The 26,744-nt window shown below is 44.8% G+C and overlaps 1 pseudogene; it reads right to left on the reverse strand.

The window, feature by feature from the left end:
* Positions 1 to 2,752: 2,752 nt before the first annotated feature.
* The window catches only part of LOC138844802 (uncharacterized), a 35,787-nt pseudogene continuing 11,795 nt past the window's right edge, over positions 2,753 to 26,744 (reverse strand).

Below are 26,744 nucleotides of genomic sequence, written 5' to 3' on the forward strand. Positions count from 1 at the left end.
GAACTCTTATGAAGCCATTACTAATATTAGAGAATGATCTGTATTTTTCATATTTATGCAATCTATTATTTTCTTTTGAAATATTTTAAAGAAAATCTTAGGTATCATCAATTAATCTCTACATCTTTTAGTATGCATTTCTAAAAATAATAGACATTTTCTTTTTTTAAAGATTTATTTATTTTACTTGAAAGGCAGAGTTACAGAGAGGGAGAGGCAGAGGCAGAGGCAGGGGCAGAGAGAGAGAGAGAGAGAGATCTTCCATCTGCTGATTCACTCCCCAAATGGCCACAGCAGTCAGAGCTGGGCTAGTCTGAGCCAGGATCCAGGAGCTTCTTCCAGGTCTCCCACATGGGTACAGGAGTCCAAGGACTTGGGCCATCTTCCATTGCTTTCCCAGGCACATTAGCAGGGAGCAGGATCAGAAGTGGAACAGCTGGGACTCAAACCAGTGCACACATAGGATGCTGGTGCTGCAGGCAGCGGCTTTGCTCGCTATGCCACAGTGCCAACCCCTCTTTTTTTTTTTTTTTTTTTTTTAAAGAGTTACTTATTTATTTGAAAGGCAGAGTTAGAGGGAAAGAAAGAGGGAGAGAGAAGGAGAGAGAGATGGGTCTTCCATCCACTGGTTCACTCTCCAAATGGCTGCAACAGCTGGAGCTGGGCCAATCCAAAGCCAGAAGCCAGGAACTTCTTCCCAGTCTCCAGCACAGGTGCAGAGGCCCAAGGATTTGGGCCATCTTCTACTGCTTCCCCAGTCCATAGCAGGAAGCTGGATCAGAAGAGTAGCAGCTGGGACTAGAACTGGCACCCATATGGGATTCCAGCGCCATGGACAGGAGCCTAGCCCACTATGCCACAGCACTGACTCTTATAATAGACATTTTCTTAAATACCATATGCCCTACCAGTATCAAACCCAACAGTAATACATCAGTATTATCTAATATCTAAATTATATTTAAATTATTCTGATTGTCTCCACAATGCCTTTAAAAAAAAAGATTTATTTATTAATTTGAAAGTCAGAGTTACACACAGAGAGAGAGAGAGAGAGAGAGAGAGAGGTCTTCCATCTGATGGTTCATTCCCCAATTGGCCACAATGGCTGGAGCTGCACTGATCCAAAGCCAGGAGCCAGGAGCTTCTTCTGGGTCTCCCACGCGGGTGCAGAGGCCCAAGGACTTGGGCCATCTTCTGCTGCTTTCCCAGGCCATAGCAGAGAGCTGGATCAAAAGTGGAGGGGCCGGGGCCATGGCTCACTTGGTTAATCCTCCACCTGTGGTGCAGGCATCCCATATGGGTGCTGGTTTCTAGTCCCGGTTGCTCCTCTTCCAGTCCAGTTCTCTGCTGTGGCTCGGGAGGGCAGTGGAGGATGGCCCAAGTGTTTGGGCCTTTGTACCCGCATGGGAGACCAGGAAGAAACACCTGGCTCCTGGCTTCGGATCGGCGTAGCGCCGGCTGTAGTGGCCATTTGGGGAGTGAATCAATGGAAGGAAGACCTTTCTCTCTGTCTCTCACTGTCTATAACTCTATCTGTCAAATTAAAAAAAAAAAAAAAAAGTGGAGCAGCCAGGTCTTGAACCAGCGCCCATATGGGATGTTGGCGCTTCAGGCCAGAGCATTAACCCACTGTGCTACAGTGCTGGCTCCCACAATGCCTTTTGTGTTTCGAGTTTGTTTAAATCAAAATAAGGCCCATATGTTATACTAGATTCTTAGAGCTTGTCAGTCTTCCTTAATCTACCATAGGATTGTGGCGCTGTTGACATTTTGGGTGAGATAATTAGAGCTGTCCTTGCACTGCAGGATTGTTGGCAGCAACCTTGCCTCTACTCCCAATAACAACTTTCACACTAGAACTGAAAATGCTGGGGGTGGGGGAGTGGCAGGCGTCGTGGCTAGGGAGGCTTGCATCCCATAACAGAGTGTTGGTCTGAGTCTCAGCTACTCCACTTCTGACCCAGCTTCACATTAATGCACCTGGGAAAGTGGCAGACAAGGGCTCAAAAACTTGGGTCCCCACCACCCATGTGAAAGGCTCACTTGGAATTCCTGGCTCCTGGCCTTGGCCTGTGCCAGACTTGGCTGTTGTGGCCTTTTGGGGAGTGAACCACTGGATGGAAAATCTCTCTCCCTCTCATTTGGCCTGCCTTTCAAATAAATATTTGTTAAAAGAATGTTTAGGGGCCAACGATGTGGTATAGCAGGTGAAGTTGCCACCTGGGACGCTGGCTACACCACTTCCAATCCAATTTCTTGCTAATGTGCCTGGGAAAGCAGTGGAGAATGGCCCAAGTACCCGGGACCCTGTACCCATGTGAGAGACCCGAATGAAATTCCTGGCTCCTGACTCCTAGTTTCAGCCTGGCCCAGCCCTGGCTCCTGGGGCCATTTAGGGAGTAAACCAGCAGATGGAGGATCTCTCTCTCTCTCTCTCTCTCTCTCTCTGTGTGTGTGTATCTCTGTAACACTGCCTTTCAAATAAATAAATAAATAAATATTTTATGTGAATTCTTCAAAATGCTGAATTTATTTAATTTGGAGAACCATATTTTACTAAGTAGTTTGTATGGAGGTGTTAGTAGATGGTAATAATCTATTTACATAATGAACAAAATTTAAAAGTTAGCATCTTTCTAGCAATTCCTCAAATGTAATGGAGTTCTGAAAATTTAAAGCATAGACACTGATTCAGACTTAGGTCTTATATGAAATATAAGGCTTAGGTCTTATATGAAATACCCATTTTTTACACATTATTTTGAAAGCCCTTCCTCCTGTGTATTTCATGGTGTCCACTAAGTGATGAATTATAGCTGAAGGCTTTTCTGCATTCATTACGTTCATAATGTTTTTCCCCACTGTGATGTCTCTGATGTTTCTTAAAGGATGACAAGTCATGCCTATAGGCTTTCCCACAGCGATTGCATTCATAGGCTTTCACTCCTGCGTGGAGAGTCTTATGGTTGCTAAGGGGACTCCTCTGCCTAAAGGCTTTCCCACATTCCTCGCATTTGTAGGGCCTCTCTCCAGCGTGGATTCTCTGGTGATGTGTTAGGTATGCTCAGTGACTGAAGGTTTTAGAGTACGCAGTGCGTGCACAGGGCTTCTCCGCAGTATGAATTCTTACGTGTTCACCAAGGTGTTTAATCTGTTGAAAGCTTTTTCCACATTCATTCCAAGTAAAAGGCTTCTCTCCAGAATGAGTCCTCAAATGTTGGATCAAGCTAATGTTCTGGCTGAAGGCTTTCTGACATTGATGGCAGACATAGGGTTTCTCTCCGTGTGAGTTCTATGACGCTGACTAAGTGATGAGTGATGTCTGAAGGCTTTGCCACATTCCTCATTCAAAAGGCTTCTCACCAGTATGGATTCTCTGGTGTGTACTAAGAGATGCATTTTGACTAAAGGCCCTTCCACATTATTAACATCTGAAATGTTTCTCTCCAGTATGAACTCTCATGTGTTCAGTAAGGTGAATAAGCTGTTTGAACACTTGTTCACATATAGTGCATTCATTAGTTCTTGTTTTTATGTAATTTGTTGGCTGGTTAACCAAATCCAACTTGTATTTGTTCCTCTTTCCAGATGTATCACATTCATGGTGCTCTGATCTATAATAACATTTAAATTCACGGTGCTGTTTTCCCCTAACTTGTTAGTTTTTCAGCCTTTCTTGCTGTTGGTCAAAATGACTTGTCTCACATCACTTCCATGGGTTTCCTGGTGCCTTTCTAAGATGCATGATCATATTGGGAGACTTTTCTCAATGTGGAATAAATGATATCCTCTCTCATGAACCTTTCCATCATAATTCCATGATATAACAGAGCCTGGGCAATGTCATTCATGGCAGTTGGCTCATTGGTTTCTATCTTACTCCTTGAGTCTGAACTGGGATCTCCTAGGCCTTCCTTCTTTGTCATCCATGGTTCTTCTTTCTTCACTGGGAAATCACATTAGGGTTAGAAAGCTGATATCCCACTGACACCAGGTTCCTGCTCAATACAGGTTCTGGTGAACAAGGGCCAGTTACCCCGACTCTTCCTGGGAGAAGTCAGCAGACACATCCTTGAAGGTCAGCGTTTTCTGCGGTTCTGTGTCAGGAGCCCAGGGGTCACTTCATCCTCGAAGGGTTCTTCCTGGGCCTCAGCAGTGTCCTAAGACAGCAGAGATTCTCCTTCAAACATTTTAGTCACCTCTTCCCACAGGGGCACGCCCTCTGTGGTCTCTTTGGATGGTGCAACTTCACCCAGGTGCCACCTGGCCTTGGTGGGCATGCCGATGCCCGCCTGGGAGGGCTTGTCTGCTTCTGGTGAGAACATTGCAGGAGCCTCTGACTTCACAGCTGTGTGGTCATCTTCAGATCACAATCTCCGTGTGTCTGTGTGGCTCCTGAAGGCTGCTGTGAGTTGAACACCTCGGGTGCGCTCCAGACGCAGGCAGGACCAGAGCAGGGGCGGGAGAGCACGCGCTCTCCAGGCTGTCAGCCACAGAGGGACTGGACTGGGTGGTAATGGATTTTGTCTTTCCCAGCCTTGTAAGGACAGACCACCTCTCCACTCAACGCAATCATTCTCCAAAAGATATCAAGCCCTCTTTGGAATCCCAGAGGAAGGACCATTGGCCTCTGGAGTGGACAAGGGTCTTCCCCAAAACGCCATCCAGGGCAGGCTAGGGCAGTGGGCTTTCCCAGCCACAGCACCAGGGGAGCTGAGCACTGGCCGGCCGTGAGGGCTGCTCTGCAGACTTCTTGCAGAGCCAGGTGAAGACATACCTCTCTAGTGGTGCTTTAATGCGGGGCCAGCGGCAGCGGCTAAGTCCATGCCTAGCTTCTGTCTGCTTAGGCCTCTGCCTCCAGACTGGACCTCCGGGTCCACCGAGCGGCCGGCTGTCCCTGGTGCAGCCTGGTGGGCCCAGCTCCAGCTCTCCCGCCACAGTCCTGCTAAGGCTACAGCCCCGCTTCCGCGTGTCTGACCCCAGGCTCCACAGGCTCTGAGCTCTGCCCTCTATGGGGAAGCAGTACGCACCCAAAATTAATCTTCATTAAAAAATGTTTAATAATTTTTTTCAGTAAGGATCTAAGACAGTAAACTACTTGTCTATAACTGAAAAATATTTAGATTTCATTAAGTTTACATATAGATTTTATTACCTTAGTGTTTTTTTTTTTAAGATTTGTTTATTTTATTTGTAAGAGTTAAACAGAGAGAGGAGAAGGAGGGAGGGAGGGAGAGAGAGAGAGAAAGAGAAAGAGAGAGCAGCCAACACTTGAACTGGCGCCCATATGGGATGCTGGCACTGCAGACTAGGGCTTTAACCTGCTACGCCACAGCGCCAGCCCCTATCTTAGTGTTTTTAATAAAATATTAATCTACTGCCTTCTGAAATCTGTTTTGATGAAGATTCTATTATTTTTCTGATGTGATTCTTTTACAGTATTTTTTCTCATTTTTTTTTAATTAATTAACTTTTTAAGGGCAGTTTTATATTCCTAGCAAAATTGACAGGAACATACAGGGACTTCCATTGCTGTCCCCCAGTATCAACATCACCCATGGGAATGGTGCATTTGTTACAACTGGTAAGTCTACACTGACACATCACAATCACCCAAAGTCCATCGTTCACATTAGGGCTCACTTGTGGTGTTATTCTACAGAGCTGTAAAAAATGTACAATGACGGGGCCGGCGCCATGGCTCACTTGGTTAATCCTCTGCCTGCGGCGCCGGCATCCCATATGGGCACTGGGTTCCAGTCCCGACTGCTCCTCTTCCAGTCCAGCTCTCTGCTGTGGCCCGGGAAGGCAGTGGAGGATGGCCCAAGTCCTTGGGCTCTTGTACCTGCATGGGAGACCAGGAAGAAGCACCTGGCTCCTGGCTTCGGATCAGCACAGCTCCGGCCATGGCAGCCGTTTTGGGGGTGAACCAATGGAAGGAAGACCTTTCTCTCTGTTTCTCTCTCTGTCTATAACTCTACCTGTCAAAATAAAAAAAATGTACAATGACATGTGGCCAACATTACTGTGTGAGGGTATTTTCTCTGCTCTAATGTCCTTTGAGCTCTGCTTACTCGTTCCCCTCCATTACCTGAGCCCCTGGCAAGTGCTGATCTTTCTTTATTGTTTTCACACTTTTGCCTTTACCAAAATGTCATACAGTTGGAATCACACAGTATACAGCCTTTTCAGATTGGTTTGTTTCATTTGGTGATACACATTTAAATTTCTTCCATGACTTTTCTTGGCTTGACAGTTGATTTCTTTGTAGCATTGAAAATTGTATTGTCTGGATGGGAGACAGCTTTTTATCTATTCACCTGCTGAAGGACATTTTGGTTTGTGCTTTGACAGTTATAAATAAAGCTGCTATAAACATTCATTTGCAGATTTTTTAGTGGACATAAGTTTTCAATTCCTTGGGTAAACAAAAAGGAGAATGATGGCTGGCTCCTGCGGTAAGAGTGTGTTTAGTTTTGTAAGAAACAGCCAAATTCTCATCCAGAGTGACTGTACCATTATGCATTTCCACCAGCAATGAATGAGAATTCCTTTTGCTCTACATTCTTGTCAGCATTTGATGTGTTTTAGACTTTGGCCATTTAAATAGGTGTGTAGTGATATCTCATTGTTTTTTTTTTTTTTTTTTATTTTTTGACAGGCAGAGTGGACAGTGAGAGAGAGACAGAGAGAAAGATCTCCCTTTTCTGTTGGTTCACCCCCCAAATGGCTGATACGGCTGGTGTACTGCACCGATCCGAAGCCAGGAGCCAGGTGCTTCTCCTGGTCTTCCATGCGGATGCAGGACCCAAGCACTTGGGCCATCCTCCACTGCCTTCCCGGGCCACAGCAGAGAGCTGGATTGGAAAAGGAGCTACCGGGACAGAAACCAGAGCCCTGACTGGGACTAGAACCCGGGGTGCCGGCGTCGCAGGCAGAGGATTAGCCAAGTGAGCCGCAGCACCGGCCTCATTGTTGTTTTAATCAATGTCCTAATGACATATGGTGTTGAGCATCTTTTCATATGCTTCCTTGCCATCTGTATACCATCTTTGATCACGTACACTTCAGATTTTTCTTTTGCCCTATTTTACTCTGGGTTTGTTGTTTTTCTTATTGTTGTTGGGTTTTAAGAACTCTTTGTATATTTGTGTTTTGCAAATATTTTTTCCAATTTTGTGGCTTTTCTTCTCAGTGTTTTGTTTTAAAGATTTATCTATTTGAAAAGCAGAGTTACAGAAAGAGAGGGAGAGACACAGAGATAGAGAGAGAGGAGAGTTCTTCCATTGGCTGGTTCACTCCCCCAGATGGCCACAACGTCCAGGGCTGGGCCAGGCTGAAGCCAGGAACCAGGGGCTTCATCTGGGTCTCCCATGTGGGTGCAGGGGCCCAAGCAATGGAGCCATCCTCTGCTGCTTTCCCTGGCACATTATCAGGGAGCTGGATTGGAAGTGGAGTAGCTGGGACACAAACTGGTGCCCATATGGGAGGCCAGCACTGCAGATGGCAGCTTAACCTGCTTAGTCACAGTGCCAGTCCCCCTCATTCTCTTGACATTGTGTTTTACAGATCATAAGTTTTTAAAATTTTAATGAAGTCCAGGTAATAAATGATTTCTTTCATAGATTATGTCTTTGGCATTGTATTTAAAAAATCACCATTCCCAAGGTCATTAGGGTTTCTCCTATATTATCTTCTAGGTGTTTTATACTTTTGCATTTTATATTTAGGTCTATGATCATCTTGAATTAATTTTTTAAAGATTGATTTATTTATTTGAAAGGCAGAGTTACAGAGAAGCAGAAGCAGAGAAAAAGAGGTCTTCCATCTGCTAGCTGCAATAGCCAGAGTTGGGCCCATCTGAAGCCAGGAGCCAGGAGTGTCTTCCTGGTCTCCCACGTGGGTACAGAGGCCAAAGGATTTGGGCCATCTTTTACTGCTTTCCTAGGTCATCAGCAGGGAACTGGATCAGAAGTGGAGCAGCTAGGGCACAAACTGTTGCCCATGCAGGATGCTGGCACTGCAGGCAGCTACACCACAGCGCCAGCTCTTCTTGAATTAATTTTTGTGGAAGGTGTAAGATCTGTGTCTAGATTTTTCTTTCTCTAATGTGGATATCCAGTTGTTCCTGTACCACTTGTTGAAAAGATTCTTTGTACCCATTATATTACCTTTACTTCTTTGTCAAAGATCAGCTGACTGTATTTATGAGCATCCTGATTGTCACATTCTCCTTCCAGTAACTGGTTGTAGAAATCACATTCCCTTATTAAACTCTTTCCAGTATTTTATACTGCATCATGACTTCAGTGTATTACAGCACCTACTTGCAATGCTATCTGATATCTACCTCTCTGAAGAGAATTATATTTTCTGTGCTTTGCTTTTTCCTGTACAAACTCTTTTTTTTTTTTTTTTTTTTTGACAGGCAGAGTGGACAGTGAGAGAGAGAGACAGAGAGAAAGGTCTTCCTTTGCCGTTGGTTCACCCTCCAATGGCCGCCGCGGCCGGCGCGCTGCGGCCAGCGCATGGCGCTGATCCGAAGGCAGGAGCCAGGTGCTTCTCCTGGTCTCCCATGCAGGTGCAGGGCCCAAGGACTTGGGCCATCCTCCACTGTACTCCCGGGCCACAGCAGAGAGCTGGCCTGGAAGAGGGGCAACAGGGACAGAATCCAGCGCCCCGACCGGGATTAGAACCTGGGGTGCTGGTGCCTCAGGTGGAGGATTAGCCTAGTGAGCTGCAGCGCCGGGCGTACAAACTCTTTTATGATTTGTTAGCCTTGTGCTGTCTTCTCCTTTCCTTTCCCAACTGATTTTGGATGATTAGAGGTCCTGTGAGTTCTCTCCATTTCTAGTTGACTCTTTCCTGTCTCTTTAACTCTTCCTTTCCCTAATCTCCTTGTTTCTTGTCTCTGGCTTCAATCTGAGTTTCTCTCTTGCCTCTCCTTTGCCCCATTTTATATGCCCTCTAAGAAATGTGCTTAGTAGAAGGTCTCTGCATACTAACATTAATTTCTTCTTCGGGTATATTTTTAGCTTTTGTGCAGTCTCTGAGAATTGTGCTACCACGACATTCTGTAGAGGAAAGCTGGACACTAGGGAAAGGACAGAGAGAGCTGGGAAAAGCAAGAGAGGACAGAAAGAGAGGGACCCCTGGAGGACCCCAACGATCTAACATGGGGCATTACACATTCTTGTAATATTTTACTTTTCGCAAAGTGCCTTTATATTTGTTACCTGATACATATGTGGCACAAGAATGGTTCTTTACATTTTTCAGATGAGGAAATGGGGCTATCAATTAAGGGTAAGATAAACTGTGATTATGTAGCTTCTACAAGCAGAGTCGGGACTTGAGGCTTCCAACTTCAGCTCTCTATTTCTTCCTGACATTGCATGGGGCCAGAAGAGGGAAAGGGGTTGAACTTAGGGAGAATCCAAGTTGCCTTTTTAAAGGCTATGTTTTTCACAATTACCAAAAACAAACAAAAGAAACCCCAAAAAGTGAAGACTTAAGACTTAGGTTCTGGGCTAGTGCTGTGGCGTAGCAGGTAAAGCCACCTCCTGCAGTGCAGGCATCCCATATGGTTACCGGTTCAAGTCCTGGCTGCTCCACTTCTAATCCAGCTCTCTGCTATGGCTTGGGAAGCAGTAGAAGATAGCCCAAGTCCTTGGGCTTCTGCACCCGTGTGGGAGACCCAGAGGAAGCTCCTGGCTCCTGGCTCCTGGCTTCGGATCGGCTCAACTCTGGCCATTGTGGCCAACTGGGGAGTGAATCAGCGGATGGAAGCTCTCTCTCTCTGCGCCTCTCTGTGTAACTCTGACTTTCAAATAAATAAATAAATCTTAAAAAAAAAAAGACCTAGATTCTTGGGGCCAGTGCTGTGGCATAGCAGGTAAAGCCACTGCCTGCAGTACCAACATCCCATATGGACGCCGGTTCAAGACCCAGCTGCTCTACTTTCAATCCAGCTCTCTGTTATGGCCTGGGAAAGCAGTACAAGATGGCCCAAGTGCTTAGGCCCCAGTACATGCATGGGAGACCAGGAGGAAGCTCCTGGCTCCCGGCTTCAGATTGGTGCAGCTCTGGCCATTGTGGCCACTTGGGGAATGAACCAGCAGATGGAAAACTTCTCTCTCTCTGCCTCTGCCTCTCTGTAACTCTTCCTTTCAAATAAATAAATAAATCCTTTTTTTAAAAAAGATCTAGGTTCTCATGATTCATTTTTCTTATGGTAACAGAATAATTTTAAAAATAAGCTTATTTGTTGTAGCAAAAAAAAAAAATGAATTACTTTCTGAACTGAGACCATCCCTTATAGACCATAGGAGAATGAGAAAAAGTGTGGAAGATGGCCGGCGCCGCAGCTCACTAGGCTAATCCTCCGCCTAGCGGCGCCGGCACACCGGGTTCTAGTCCCGGTCGGGGCGCTGGATTCTGTTCCGGTTGCCCCTCTTCCAGGCCAGCCCTCTGCTGTGGCCAGGGAGTGCAGTGGAGGATGACCCAGGTGCTTGGGCCCTGCACCCCATGGGAGACCAGGAAAAGCAGCTGGCTCCTGGCTCCTGCCATCGGATCAGCGTGGTGCGCCGGCCGCGGCGGCCATTGGAGGGTGAACCAACGGCAAAAGGAAGACCTTTCTCTCTGTCTCTCTCTCTCACTGTCCACTCTGCCTGTCAAAAAATAAAAAAAAAAAAATAAAAAAAAATAAAAAAAATAAAAAAAAAAAGAAAGAAAAAGTGTGGAAGATAAATATAACGAAAGATAAATATAAGAAAACTTCAAGAAATTTCCAAGGCCTTGGAAGAATATTAGACCCAAATCCCAAAGGGGAAGACATTTTTCTGGAACAGTTTTTCTGCAATCCCATGTAGACAAGAACAGCAAGGCATTGGAGTTAGATTTAGCAGTGGGTCATTTTCACTTTTTACAATTTCAAAATCTTACAGATTCTGTTGTTTTCTGTCCTGGCTGTGTCTTTGTGAACTGCATGTTCTAGTTAGGTACCTCCAGGACAGAATCACCAAGGGAAACACGATGAGCCAGGAGCTTATGGAACTTAAGGTCTCTAAAAGACATGCTGCTACGTCATTGCATTTGGCAAGCAACGGTTTTAAGAGTTTTCAGGCAGGTCACAGGCCGGCACAGCCAGCAGATAAAACAGCCTCTTGCCTTCTGATGTTCTGCAGCCATCGTGGTGAGAAGGGAGTACCTGTTGGGATCCTGAGCAAGAGGCTCTCGTCAGTAGGCCTCTGTTTTGCTAGGATCTTGCTTCAAGTTAGAGGTTAGGTTGCAGCTCCCTGCCCTCTAAATTGTTCTGTTAAAGGTTACATTACATAGAAAATTCCAACAAAGCACTGGAATGTCTGAGGTAAGAGAGCTCTTTGTAAATCAAGGAGAAGAATAAAGTTCGGCAGCATAATCCTATCTCTAAGCCAAATCTGGATAATGTCAAAGTACTTTCAAATAACCATTTAACTCCTTCTTTGCAAGAATTAGAAGTCTGCACTGAAAGAGATGTTCCCTACTCCCCAAAGAAGCTAAGCAGGTAGCGATATTCTTTGCATCACAGATTTACTACAGAGGGGTAAAGAAAAAAAAAAAAGTGAAAATAAAGGTTAAATGGGAAGATAGTGAGGGAACATATCTTCTCTCTTTTAAAAGATTTAATTATTTGTTTGAGAGGCAGAGTTACAGAGAGAGAGGAGAGACAGAGATCTTCTATATGCTGGTTCACTCTTCACATGGCTCTAATGGCTGGGGCTGGACCAGGCCAAAGTCAGGAGCCTGGAACTCAATACTGGGACAGGACGTCAAACTAAGTACTGCTATGCCTTCTGCCACCTCTCCTGATATCTGCTTGAAGAAGAGTTCATGGGAGGACTTAGGGAAACAATTTTGGATATACTAATAAGAATTATCATTTATCAAATGTCTGCAATGTGCTAGATGCCTTACAGGCATTAGCTTACTTCAATGCCCCCAACTGCATTCCAAGGTGAATTTTATTATCCTTAATTTATCTTTGGAAAAGAATAATGTGGCTTACATTATATGATGTGCTGAAGCCTCGTGACTAGTAAAGGCTGGAGCCTGCATTCAGACCCTAGAGTGACTGAGTCTGGATCGGCCCAGCTCCACTGTTGCGACCATTTGGGGAGTGAACCAGTGGATGGAAGACCTCTCTCTCTCTCTGCCTCTACCTCTCTGTAACTCTGCCTTTCAAATAAAATAAATAAGTCTTAAAAAAAAAAAAAAACCCATGTTCTTTTCATGACACTATGGCTTATTCATTTATGTCCAAATGAAAGCCTGCAAATCATTGGAGACCCTGAACATGGGTCTACAGCTTTCCCAGATTATGAGCTACCCAAATCTATTTTCTTTATTCAAGTGTCCCAGTGTTTATTATAATAAATCACGTGAAATAAGGGCATGAACATGACCTGATAAATTCAGATTTATATCTTTCATATCTAACAGGCATCTGAAAATTAACATATACAAAATCAAATTCCAGAGGACCACTCACCCTTACTATATTTTTATATGGTCTTCCCACCTTAATAAGTGGCAACAACTATATTCTAGTTTGTCCAGCAGAAACAACTTGGTGCCATCTTTAATTCTCTGTCACAGAACATCAGAAAATGTTTTAGGCTTTACCTTTAAAATATATTAGAATCTATTTCCTATTGCCACTGCCACCCTGATTCAAGTTTCATTTTTCTGTTGGCCTGGATAATTGCAATAATTTTTCTCCTGTATTTAAGTGGCTCCCCCACCCCCAGGATTTACTGAATATTATAACCCAGAGGAGGCCTTTAAGACAGAGGTCATGTCCTACCAACCTTCTGCTCAGTATCACTGACCAGATTTTCATAGCACTCAAAATAAAATCCAAAGTCCTTCAAAGGGCTTCTAACACCATATATCATCTGACCCCTCCCTCCCTTTAGAACTTTTTCCTACCTCTCTGTAGGTAATCTTACCCTAGTCATACTGGTCTTGTTTTCCTCAAACATACTCTGACTACTTCTGCCTCAGGACTTTGAACTTGCTGTTCATTCTGCTTGAGATCTCTTCTGGATACTCATAAAACTTACTCCTTCACTTCCCTTAGAACTCTGCTCAGATATGATTTTATCGGTGAGTCCATTCCATTAATAACTATGGTAGCTAGCATCCAAATATGGCTCCCTAATGAGCTGCATCTTTTTACAGCCTTGTGCGCTCTTCTTCCTCTAAATCTAGTGTGTTCTATAACTTGTTTTGACCAAGAGAATGTGGTAGAGGCAACACTTAGATGACTTCTAAGGAGAGGTCACAAAAGGTGTTTGCAGTTTCCACCTGGATTTCTTGGAACACCTGCATCATAGGAAGCCACCAACTATTAGAAGCCTGTCTACCTATTCCCACTATCCTGCGAGAAAGTCTGGGACAGCCCATGGAAAGGCCATGTGGTCACAGCCCAGTTATTCCAATCTTCCCAGCTGAGATGCCATGATGTGAACTAAGAAGCCAGCCTACTCAGTTCTTCAGGTAACTCCAGCCTCAGGCACAGGCAGTGTAAAGTCCCCCAAGAGAGAATCACTCAGTCAACCTACAAAATAATAATAAATTGTTTTATTTTTAGTCTTTTTAAAGATTTATTTTATTTATTTGAAAAGCAGAGAGAGAGAGAGAGAGAGAGAGAGAGAGAATCTTCCATTAGCTGGTTCACTCTCCAAATGGCTGCAACAGGTCTGGGTCTCCCTGAATTTTGTTTTAAATCAATGGTGTTTAGGGTGTTTTATTGTGCTGCAATGGCTATCTGGAACATAAGTCAATGTTAGCTGCACCCCTATGTCCATACATAACATATTCCACACCCTCCTTAACTTGCTTTGTTTATCTTCATTGCTCTCCGCCACCACATGGCTTATTGTGTATTCGCCAATTTGTTATTGTCTCTCAGTCCCCACAGAATGCAAAATCTGGGAAGCTGGAGACTTTGTCTCATTCATTACTGTATTTCTAGTATCTGGAATAGTATTTATTTTAAGATATGCCCTCAGGGGTCAGCGTTGTAGTACAGTGGGTAAAGGTGCTGCCTTTGACACCTGCATCCCATATGGGTGCTGGTTTGGGTCCTGGCTGCTGCACTTCCAATCCAGCTCCCTACTAATGCATCTAGGAAAGCAGCAAAAGATGACCCAAATGCTTGTACCCCTACAAACACGTGGGAGACCAGGAAGAAACTACTAGCTCCTGGCTTTGGCCTGGCCTAGCCCCAGCTGTTGAGGCCATTTGGGGAGTAAACCAGTGGACAGAAGATCTCTCTCTCTTTCTCTCTGTAACTGCCTTTCAAATGAAATGAAATAAAATAAATAAGTTTTAAAACATAAGATGGACCCTTAATTAAATATTTCTTGAATGAAGGCACAAGTTTATTTTGCTAAGTTTTCTTTCTCTAAACATAGTAAGCCTATAAAAAGAAAGGATTGAAATTATTTTAAATGGTCTACACCTATAGGCTTCCCTGTTATAAACACATCTGATGCTGTCTAAAATACCTCAGTCTTTGCCTTGCCATTGAAACACATCTTCTAAGGGGGAGGGAGTAAGGTTCTGTTCCTTTAATAAATATTGACCCTGGGAGAAGGGGACTAGAAGTATCATAGACTAAGTCTGTGACCCCTTAGCCCCCAACAATCTACATGTTGAAATTTTTATTTTATTTTATTTTATTTATTTATTTATTGACAGGCAGAGTGGACAGTGAGAGAGAGAGAGACAGAGAGAAAGGTCTTTCTTTTCCGTTGGTTCACCCCCCAATGGCTGCTGCGGCCAGTGCACCGCGCTGATCTGAAGCCAGGAGCCAGGTGCTTATCCTGGTCTCCCATGGGGTGCAGGGCCCAAGGACCTGGGCCATCCTCCACTGCACTCCCGGGCCACAGCAGAGTGCTGGCCTGGAAGAGGGGCAACCGGGACAGAATCCGGCACCCCGACTGGGACTAGAACCTGGGGTGCCGGCGTCGCAGGCAGAGGATTTGCCTATTGAGCCGCGATGCCGGCCAAAATTTTTATTTTTAAATATTAAAATATTTAATATTAATTAAAAATTGTTTCAAAGGCAGAGTGGCAGAAAAACGGGGAGGGGGAAGAAACAGAAAAATACACAGAGAGAAATAGGAATCTTCCATCTTCAGGTTCACTCCCGAAATGCCCAAATCAGCCAGGGCTGGGCCAGCCCGAACCCAAGAGTTAGAAATTCCATCCAGATCTCCCATGTGGGTGCCTGGAGCCCAAGGACTTGGGCCATCTTCTGCTGCTTTCCCAAGTGCATTAGCAGAGAGCTGGATCAGAGGCAGAGCAGCCAGGTCTCCAACTGGCACTCCAATATGGGATGCCAGTGTTGCAGGTGTGTCCTACTGTGCCACACAACATTGGCCTTACATGTTGAAATCTTAATCCTCAATGAGGGCACTTCAAAGGTAAAATGGAATTGAAAGATGTTTATTTTGGTACAAAAAGTCTTGAAATCCAGGTGTATTTTATATATATATATATATATTTTACATGTATATATTTATATATTTTCCATGAACTTTTTAAAGATTCCTTTATCAGGATGTGGGAGTCTTTTGATGTGATTAGGATATGAAGGCAGCATGTATGTGAATGGAACTGGTGCCCTTATGGTGGAGCCTGGAGAATTCTGTAGCCCTCTCTGTCATGTAGGGAAATAGTGAGATGGCCATCTGCGTACCAGGAAACAGGCACTCACTGACGCTGAATCTTCTAGCACCTTGATCTGGGACTTCCCAGCTTCAGAACTGTGAGGAATCCATGTCTGTTGTTTAAGCCTCCCAGACTATGGTAAGCTGTTACAGCAGTCCAAACTGAGGCAGGAAGTAAAACAGGAGTCAGGCAGAGACCATGAGAACCTCCCCTACACACAGCCCGCGTGCAGATGGCCATCCGAAGCAAGGCAGACGCAGCCGAGGCTTTCTTGTTGGTCCACTGCACTGCAAACACCACCCCTCCCTTCCCTCAGGTCTGCAAGGACCTGAGGTTTCTCTCTCATTCCACATGCACTTGTTCAATGTCTCTTCCCTCTCTTACAATGAAAATACCTATTCCCTACTTTCACAGAATTAGTGAGAATGAAAGAAGGTCACTGAGTGGAAAAGCTTAGACATAAAATGTCTAAAACGATTCCAAGTTTTGGAAACAAGAATCTTCTTGGTGTTAAAATATAGTTCAAGATCTCATTTCAACCACTTTGTGGGAAAACTGTTAGCATTAAGATCTCTTGGCTATTAGCTTTGTTTATCTTTTTAGGCTCTGCTACTTCTGGAGAGAGAAGGGAAGAATTGAAGGTTGTATATTCCTAAAGAAATAAGTGCTGATACAGCAAACAGCACAGCCCAGGGGTGTGGGTTAGGGGGTGGGCTGTCATTCGATGTCAACGGAGGATCGGTTTGGACACTCTGCCATCTCCTGAGCCTCGGCCTCAGATTTCTGGACAGCACATTTTCAGGCAAGAACAAACAACAGGGCTGTCCAGTTTGTTTTGACTCCTAAGGAAAGAAGAGACACAGCAGGAGGTACGGATAGTCTCAAAGCCCACAGTCCTTGCTTTACCAGTGAGAATTCCTAGCTAGCTTCTCCACTGAGATTATCCGCATTGAGGTTTTTCTCAAAGTACTCTCCAGGACCGAAATTGTACTTTCTGTATACAGTCCAGTTGGATCATTTCCCCAGAACAAAACATGACTACAGTGAATTCTCTCTGGCTTTGAACCAATAGCTTTCCTAGATTTTTACAGTTCCCTGCGCCTACACCCTCTCCCTTTATTTTATAAATTCAGTCTGGGCACTTTGTTGAAACAGCCCTATTTAAAAGATTACAAAACTGAGATTCAGGGGCTGGCGTTGTGGCATAGCAACGTAAATGTAAAGCCGCTTCCTGCACCACTGTCTTCCTATATGGGTGCCGGTTCATGTTCCAGCTGCTCAGTCTCCAATCCATCTCCCTGTTAATCATCTGGGAAAAGCAGTGGAAGATGGCCCAAGGGCTTGGGGCCCTGCACCTTCGTGGGAGACCCGGAAAAAGCTCCTGGCTCCTGGCTTTGGATTGGCTCAGCTCCAGTGGTTGCGGCACCTGGGGAGTGAACCAGTGGGTGGAAGATCTCTCTCTCTCCCTCTCTCTCCCTCTCTCTCTCTCTCTTTCTCTCTGTCACTTTGCCTTTCAAATAAATAAAACAAATCTTTTTTTAAAGATTTATTTAAAATAAAAGTGTTTTTAGAAAAATGCCGTTTTTCACACTTTTTAGAAATAAACCCATTAAGATAAATAATGTTAAAATAAGATTTCTTTGAGGCCACAGCTGGTCCTTTTTATGTAAAATTACAAGTTTAAAATACATGTTGGATGGGGCCAGCGCTGTGGCACAGTGAGTTAAAGCTCCAGTCTGCAGCGCTGACATCCCATATGGGCGCCAGTTCAAGTCCTGGCTGCTCCACTTCAGATCCAGCTCTCTGCTATGGCCTGGGAAAGCAGTGGAAGATGGTCCAAGTCCTTGGGCCCCTGCACCCATGTGGGAGACCTGGAAGAAGTTCCAGGTTCCTGGCTTTGAATTGGCCCAGCTCCGGCTGTTGCAGCCATTTGGGAAGTGAACCAGTGAATGGAAAACCTCTCTCTCCCTTTCTCTCTTTCTGCCTCTGCCTCTCTGTAATGCTGCCTTTCAAATAAATAAATAAATAAGTCATTTTAAAAAATGAACATGGGAGTGCAGGTATCTTTTTCAAAAACACTGATTAAAGGCCGGCGCTGCGGCTCACTAGGCTAATCCTCTGCCTAGCGGCGCCGGCACACCGGGTTCTAGTCCCGGTCGGGGCGCCGGATTCTGTCCCGGTTGCCCCTCTTCCAGGCCAGCCCTCTGCTGTAGCCAGGGAGTGCAGTGGAGGATGGCCCAGGTGCTTGGGCCCTGCACCCCATGGGAGACCAGGAAAAGCACCTGGCTCCTGGCTCCTGCCATCGGATCAGCGCGGTGCGCCGGCCGCAGCGTGCCGGCCGCAGCGGCCATTGGAGGGTGAACCAACGGCAAAGGAAGACCTTTCTCTCTGTCTCTCTCTCACTGTCCACTCTGCCTGTCAAAAAAAAAAACAAAACAAACAAAAAAAAAAAACAAAAAAAAAAAACGAAAAAAACACTGATTAAAAAAAAAAAAACCTGTAGAGTACAGTGGAGATTTTGGCTTCCATACAAGGTTTGAATTGGTTTTGTAGATTCTTCCCAGTACTTAGATTTAGGGTTTAGATTATCTCATGTGACTCTTATAAAAACGGAAGTTTTAGCCAAGCACTGACATGCAAAATAAAAACAAGAAACTTTTTCCTTCAGGGACTAGCTGGCCATAGTTGAAAGTTCACTAATGCACCTACATATCCATGGTAATTAAACCTAGCTTCTAACAAACTTAAAGTTAAATTTTAATGGCTTTTTATGTCTGGGTAATAAATTACATGTAAATGTCTTGGATGGAGAACTTTAGTTTACATAAAATGTTAAAAAAAAAAAAAACTGTACTGATTGATAAACTCAGAAGAGGCCTTGGTGATCTGTGTTCCAGATGGCCCCTTAGCCCAATCAGTCAGCTTCCCTGAACCTTAGTTTCCTCTTCTATGAAATAGTTATGTTTGGAATTGTAACTAACGTCTACGCAGTGTTTATTTCTTCAAAATTCTTTCCTATGTATGATCTGACTTAATTCTTCTAATTCTGTGAAATAAGGACAGATCCTGTTACCCTTATAACACAGATGCAGAGACTGCAGCTCATAAAGGCTAAATTATATGTCTAAAGTCACAGTTTGAATACGATAGAGTGAGGAATTCAGACTCGGCTGTTCAGACACCATTCTGGGTAGGGAGACAGCAGCCTGCCGCCTCTGAAAGTCTGACACAGTAAAGTTATGTTTAGTCATTATTTAATTACAACCAGACTTTTAAAGTACCTTAAACACTATGCAACAGGTACAATATGTTCCCTAGCCTGCAGGACTGAATGCTGTTATGGTTCCACTGCAGGAGGATCCAATTAAGTACTAAGTTAATAGCCAACTTTATAGCTAAGCTAATAGAAAAGCCACATCACACTGGCTCCGTCTTGTCAAACCAGCCACTTTTTTTTCTTTTAAAGATTTATTATTTATTTATTTGAAAAGCAGAGCAGCAGAAAGAGAGGGAAAGACAGCGAGAGAGATCTTCTATCTGTTAGTTCACCCCTCAAATGGCCACAACAGCCAGGGCTAGGAACGGCTGAGGGAGCCAGGGGCCAGGAGTTCCATCCTGGTCTCCCACGTGGAGCCATTCTCCACTGCTTTCCCAGGCTCACTAGCAGGGAGCTGGATGTATGTGGAGCAGCCAGGACTCAGATGGGATGCTGGCACTGCAGATGTCGGCTTAACCCTCTGTGCCACAGTGCTGGCCCTAAACTTTTTTTTTTTTTTTTTTTTTTTGATAGGCAGAGTGGATAGTGAGAGAGAGAGACAGAGAGAAAGGTCTTCCTTTGCCGTTGGTTCACCCTCCAATGGCCGCTGTGGCCAGCGCACTGCGCTGATCCGAAGGCAGGAGCCAGGTGCTTCTCCTGGTCTCCCATGCAGGTGCAGGGCCCAAGCACTTGGGCCATCCTTCACTGCACTCCCTGGCCACAGCAGAGAGCTGGCCTGGAAGAGGGGCAACCGGGACAGAATCCGGCGCCCCAACCGGGACTAGAACCCAGTGTGCCGGTGCTGCAAGGCGGACGATTAGCCTATTGAGCCACGGCGCCGGCCTAAACTTTGTTTTAATTTATGTTCCTTGATCCTTGCAATCTGGGTTACTATAAACGCATTCTCTCATTGCTCACCCACCAGGATGTGTTAAGAATCACAGTATTAGCCAGAACAGCTGTAAGTGTGCAATGTAAATAGCACTCAACTAGTTTAAGGAATGATGCTAGTATGGGTCTCCCATGTTCTTTCCTCAGATATTTAACCCCAGGTGTTTGGTAATTCCTAACCCATTATTTCTGCAGTTTTTGGTTTCGACCTGAAGTCAAACATTCATTTATATTTGCATGGCATGCTTTCAAATTTTTCAAAGTGCTTCTGCATTCATTATTCACCTTATCAGTATATAATACCAAGGAAGAGTTGAAATTGTTCTCTGTAGTTCCCTAAACAGCTATTTATTTACTTACTTACATATTCTCTGATTTTATCCTCTCAGGGTATTATCAATGCTAAACAATGAACACAATGGGATATCACAGAACTACCATAACGATACCGGAAACAAAGACAAGAAGGGGCTGGCGTTGCGGCACAATGGGTTAAGCCGCCACCTGTGAGGCCAGAGTCCCAAAGCAGAGTGCTGGTACAAGTCCTGGCTGCTCTGCTTCCAATGCAGCTTCCTGCCAATGTGTCTGGGGAAGCAAGAAAGAGGTCCCAGGTACCTGGGCCTGCGCCACCCATGCGGGAGACCCAGATGGAATTCCAGGCCCCTGGCTTCAGCCTGGCTCAACCCTGGCCGTTGAGGACATGTGAGGAATGAATGAACGGAAGGAAGTTCTCTCTCTTTCTCCCTCTCTTCCTCTGTCACTTTGCCTTTCAAACAGATAAAATCTTAAAAAAACAAAGTGGGGGAGAGCAGTGCTATGGTGTAGTGGGCTAAGCTTCCACCTGCAATCCCCAGCATCCGACAAGGGTGCTGGTTCTAGTCCCAGCTGCTCCTCTTCCAATCTAGCTCTCTGCTATGGCCTGGGAAAGCAGTAAAAGATGGCCCCAGTGCATTGGCCCCTGCATTCGTGTAGGAGACCCAGAGGAAGCTCCTGGCTCCTGGCTTTCGATTGGCCCAGTTCTAGCTGTTGTGGCCATTTGGGGTGTGCACCAGAGGATAGAAGACCTTTCTCTCTGTCCCTCCTTCTCTCTGTCTGCAGCTCTATTTCTCAAATAAATAAATAAAAATCTTTTTTAAGAAATGAAGACATGAAGATAATAGAATGAAGAACAGTAAAGTGTGCCAATCAGGTCTGAAGTTAGTAGGGTCTGAAATAACCACAAACATTGAAAATAAAATAAAGTAACATGTTCCAAAAGTAACAAATCAATCAAAAAAGATATAATCTAGGTTCAATCATCAAATGTACAATTCCAAAGCGTAAGAGAAAGTTAGTAGCAATTGGTGAGAATATCTTTGTCGCAGAAGTGCCAATATCACTTAAAGATTCAGAAGGAAGCCTAAGTAAATTAATACTCCGTTCTTTTTAAATATAAAATGAGAAATAAATGAACATAACTCTACTAAAATCTATAAATATTCAAAGAAAGAGAAGATGTAGAGTGAGGTTAATAATTAGGTGTCATAATCAATTGTCTTTTTATAATAAAATTTAAATATTTTTTAAATGTTAATTTTTGTTTTCATTAATAATATGCTCATAAATATTTAGGAAAAACTCTCTGGAGGCAATATATACTGCTACAGTGTAAGAGCAGCGAATTATCAAGGACAGAATACATATTTGTACAGATTTTGAACCGATCTGATACAGAAATTTCCAAGTGTTCTTGAAAAATATGTGAGTGTTCACTTCCATAAGGCATTAAGCTGTTTCCTTTAAAAATTCCAGCTGGAGGGGCTGGCGCTATGGCGTAGTGGATAAAGCCTCCACCTGCAATGCCGGCATCCCATATGGGCACTGGTTCGAGTCCCAGCTGCTCCACTTCCAATCCAGCTCTCTGCTATGGCCTGGGAGGGCAGCAGAAGATGGCTCAAGTCCTTGGGCCCCTGTACCTGTCTGGGAGACCCAGAAGAAGTTCCTGGCTCCTGGCTTGGGGAGTGAATCAGCAGATGGAAGACTTCCCTCTGCTTCTCTGTAACTCTGCCTTTCAGATACATAAATAAATCTTTTTTAAAAAAATTCCAGCTGGAAAGCCACTGATATGCCTGTACACTTAACTGTCCCTTGAGACATTTTAAGTCTGTGTGTATCATTCACGGGCCCATCAAAATTTTGGCATGGAGCCTGATGGGTGACCGAGAAGCAAGAGAGGACAGGATATCAAGAAGTCACAGGATGGAAGACAAAATACTACAGAATGAGCAGCAGTGTATTTTTAAGTCCAAGGCCAGTCACAGTGTGTTTTGGAATACTTAGGAGCTCCTTACTATTTGGCATCTGGAAAGCTACTAGAAAAAGCCCAATTTGGATTAGTGTCACTTAGGGACAATCCTGGTTCTGGGACCCCGTTGCTTTCTTCTTCCAGCTGCTAGGGATGCAGTTATGTTGCCATCTAGTGGCTGTATTGAGAATTGCAGCTGCCCTACACGCTAGGGGAAGCCTTGATTCACCATCTTGTGTCAATTCACAACCTAGGTCAATTCAGATCAGGAATGACATAAATTAGCTTGGCAAAACTCCCTCTAACAGAGATCACCCTAGCGACTCACCTTGCAAATGTGTCTTCTGTCTCTGTCTCCTTGTGCAAAGAGCTTTAATTTCTTACACAGTCTTAAATTCTCATGGTTTCCAAAAGATTAAAGTGAACATATATAAACCAGAACACATACATGTGTTTTTTAAAAATTATCATTTTTTTTAGTTTGTCAAATTCTTTATTTCAAGAAGGAAGAAACTGAAGCCTAGAGAGGTAACAAGGAGGTGCTTCAAGAGTTGATTTCTCATTCATTTATTAACAAGTATTGCTCATTGGGTTTCTTCTCAGAGCCACGTGCTGAGGAAGCAAAGATGGATAACACACCAGGACCACTCTGTCTAGAGGGGAGGCAGGGTCAGAATCAATTAAGAAAGAGTATGAGGGCCGGCGCCACGGCTCACTTGGCTAATCCTCTGCCTGCGGCACCGGAACCCTGGATTCTAGTCCTGGTTGGGGCGCTGGATTCTGTCCCAGTTGCTCCTCTTCCAGTCCAGCTCTCTGCTGTGGCCTGGGAGTGCAGTAGAGGATGGCCCAAGTGCTTGGGCCCTGCACCTGCATGGGAGACCAGGAGGAAGCACCTGGCTCCTGGCTTCGGATCTGCGCAGCGCACCGGCCGCAGCGGCCATTTGGGGGGTGAACCAACGGAAGGAAGAACTTTCTCTCTGTCTCTCTCTCTCTCACTGTCTAACTATGCCTGTCAAAAAAAAAAAAAAAGTATGAGAGAACAGTGGTGGGCTGTGCAAATAGCTTGCTGAGACCAGACCTGGGGGTACTGAGTCATATTTAAGGCAACGAACCCTAAAAAGGACACACAGTAAACAAAATGTGGCAAATCCATACACCAGTGTATCTATTCAGCTCTGTAAAGGAAGAGCAGTCTGACGTGTACAATAACGTGTGAATCTTGAGGACATTCTGCTAAGTGAAATAAGCCGGTACACTAAAGGGCAAATAGCACATGGTTCCACTAGCATGAGGCATCTGCAACAGTCGAGTTCATAGAGACAGCAAGTAGAACGTGGCTTGCGGGTGCTGGGGGAAAGACAAATGAGAAGTTACCACCCAAAGCACTGACTTTCAGTTTGAGAAGATGAAAGAATCCTGGAGACGGACGGTGGAGATGGTAACACAATATGATTATGCATAACACCTCTGGATGGCACATTTAAAAATGGCTAAGACAGTAAAGTTTGCTATGTGTATTTTACCACAAGTTTTAAAAAGAAGTACACAGAAAGCAATGGGAACAGCCACACACAATATACTTCTTGTAACGTTGAGCAAAAGAAGCTAGACAGAAAAGGGTGCATTCTGTGGGCTTCTATTTACATAATCCACATGCTAAAAGAGAGGCAGGGCTGGCGCTGTGGCATAGCAGGTAAAGCCGCTGCCTGTGGTGCTGGCATCCCATATGGGCACTGGTTCGAGTCCCGGCTGCTCCTCTTCTGATCCAGTTCCCTGCTATGGCCTGGAAAAGCAGTGGAAGATGGCCCAAGTCCTCGGATCCCTACCTCCGTGTGGGAAACCCAGAAGCTCCTGGCTCCTGGCTTCAGATTGGTGCAGCTCCAGATGTTGTGGCCATCTGGGGAGTGAACCAGCGGATAGAAGACCTCTCTCTGCTTCTACCATTCTATAACTCTGCCTTTCAAATAAAATAAATAAATCCTTAAAAAAAAAAGAGAGAGAGAGAGGCAGAGATGGAAAGGTAGCATGGGTTTCTAGGGTTCTGCTAATGTCCGTTTCTTAATCAAAGAGCACTCACTTTGTAAAAATTAATTTTGCTGTGATAATTTTTGCAGTTTTCTGTACGTATAGTAAGCTTCAAGTTTCTTTTTCTTTTCGTGAGACACAGACAACCTGAAGGGGAATCACCAGAATAGTCAAGGAACTTGAAGCCTTTGTAGATGGAAAGGTTGAAAACTTTCAGGATGGCCAAAGTAGCTAGAGTCTTCAACTACGTCTGAAGCAGTGGCATGTGGAAGAGGAAGCAGACTGCGCACTATGCCAAAGCAGATCTTGGAAATGGTGGCGGGTGGTAGTGAGAGGAAGAAGGAGTTCAGTTCCTTATAAAGGATGTTTCAACTGTTGAGTGAGAATGGGATCGCTTACGCAGCATATGAACCAAGCACTGACTTTGGGGCAAATGTAACTGGGGGGAGGGGCATCCTGCCTCTGCCAGTAATTTGGATGAATTCTGTCAAATAGGGAGTCTCAGCTCCTACACTTGTAAAATGGGGCTTGCACTTTCTCACTGGTTTACTTTCAGGATTAGTGATAATGCATACACATGCCCAGCCCAGGCTTGGCTCAGGAAGTAGCAGAGATTATTTTCAGTAGAAGATGAATCACCCATCAGTGAGGTGTTAAATGTATTGAAGCATTTGTCTCTTTCAACAACAGTAATGTCCGCTGTTCTGCATCTGTCTAACTTGCCAGGGTCACACAGCGGGTAAGTGGCAAGGCCTTCCGTTCCTGAGATAGCTCCACTCCAGTGGGCCGCCTCAAGCAAGGATGTTCCCAGCAGCAGCCAGTGCCCATCAGGGCTGCATGCTAGTGATACAGCAGCGACGGGCAGGATCCTGATCCTTTCAGTTCTGAGTGTGCTTTGGAGAAATCCAGGCGGAAAAATCAAGTCATGGGCAATGGAGAAGCTTGAGGCTAACAGGTATGTGTGGTGGGGAGGAGAGGAGAGTTTTTAAACAGAGGAGTAAGGGAGGGGTGGTGTTATGGCACATCTGGTTAAACTGTCATCTGTGAGGTTGGTATCCTACATTAGTGCCGGTTTGCATCCCAGCTGCTCTGTTCCCTGCTGATGTGCCTGGAAAAGCAGTGGAAGATGACCCAAGTGCTCGGGCCCTACTACCCATGTGGCAGACCCAGATGCAGCTCTGAGATCCAGGCTTTGGCCTAGCCCAATGCCCACCAATGCAGCCATTTTGGGGGAGTGAATCAGTGGATGAAAGATCTCTCTCTCCCTCTCTGTCTCTCTCTCTGTTGTGTGTCTCTACCTTTCAAATATAATTTTTTTAAAAGAGCGGATTAAGGAAAAATTTGAAGACAAGGTTAGCCCACATCACCATTTTTTTTTTTAGCACCCATCTCTTACTGGTTACATTAATAAGTAATAGTTCTAAACACAGCATGTTACTTTGAAAATTCAGTTTCTTCATTTTAGGGAAACACGATGCACTTAATTCACAAAGGTGAGAAAAACCTGAATTAGTGCTTTGGCCTAAGCTTCCCCAAAGCTTCCTTCATATCCTGGCTCCAAACTTCGTAACTCTCCATTTCCAAAGGAACTGACTTCCTGGAGCAGAGCCTCTCCTTCCACTCCAGGCTCCCTTCTCATCTTCTGTTGCACATCTGCCTTGGACGTATGCAAGGAACAAGGAGAAAAAGGAGAGTTCCTAGGACAAGGGGGCGAGGAAACAAACACCTGGAATGGTCTTCTTTGACTCGGGCATTACACACTCAGGTCAGACTGACCCTTTGAACTTACTTCTTCTTCAAGCTGCTCGAATGCTCGACAACTTTTATACCGGCTGAAAAATAAAGGGGTAGCAATTTAACTCGCTATAGCTTAGGCCTTAGCCAGAGGAGAAAATTATCAGCAGCTTCCTTGTATAACAGCTTATTTTAGCTGTTTCCTTCTTCACATGAAAGCCCTTGGTAGAAACCAACATTACAGTCCAAACCCACACAAAAACCTCAGCTTTTAGTCACAGGCCTCACAGGGATGTGACATCATTTCTCAGTTTACCAAATGGAGACATTTCCTGGAACACCCACTCTGAGCTTTTGCCTAAAGGAGTTGGGGAGTTTGCAGCCCATGATGGTGTCTAACTGGATCTCCTAGGTTGGTATCCCATAGACAGACTTCTTTCAGTGGGGCCTGTTCTTTTCATAGGTAGAAGACAAAGCAGTGACTTGTCCTCCTTTTGGGATGGAGAGCAGTCCCCAGTGTACACAGCAGAGTCCTGCAGAAGTGATGGCACATTCAGAATGAGTAATTTGTGGAGCAGATAATAAAAGGACCATACACAAGTAGATGGAGTTTGGGGGAGCAACACTGGATTGGGCGGTACCCCAGGGTTAGTTACTGTGAGCCAAAGAAAGGGATTCTTGCTGAAGTGGTTCTCAAATTTCAGGAAGCATCTGCATCAACTAAATGACTTATTAAAACACAGACTGCCGGGCCCTACCTCGGAATTTCTGCTTCAGCTGGTCTAGGGTAGGACTGGAGTGCTTGTATTTTCCACAAATTCCCTGATGATG

This window comes from Oryctolagus cuniculus, chromosome 12 (genome assembly GCF_051225735.1).
Source record: "Oryctolagus cuniculus isolate XC-2025 breed Fujian yellow rabbit chromosome 12, ASM5122573v1, whole genome shotgun sequence".
Classification (NCBI taxonomy): Eukaryota; Metazoa; Chordata; class Mammalia; order Lagomorpha; family Leporidae; genus Oryctolagus; species Oryctolagus cuniculus.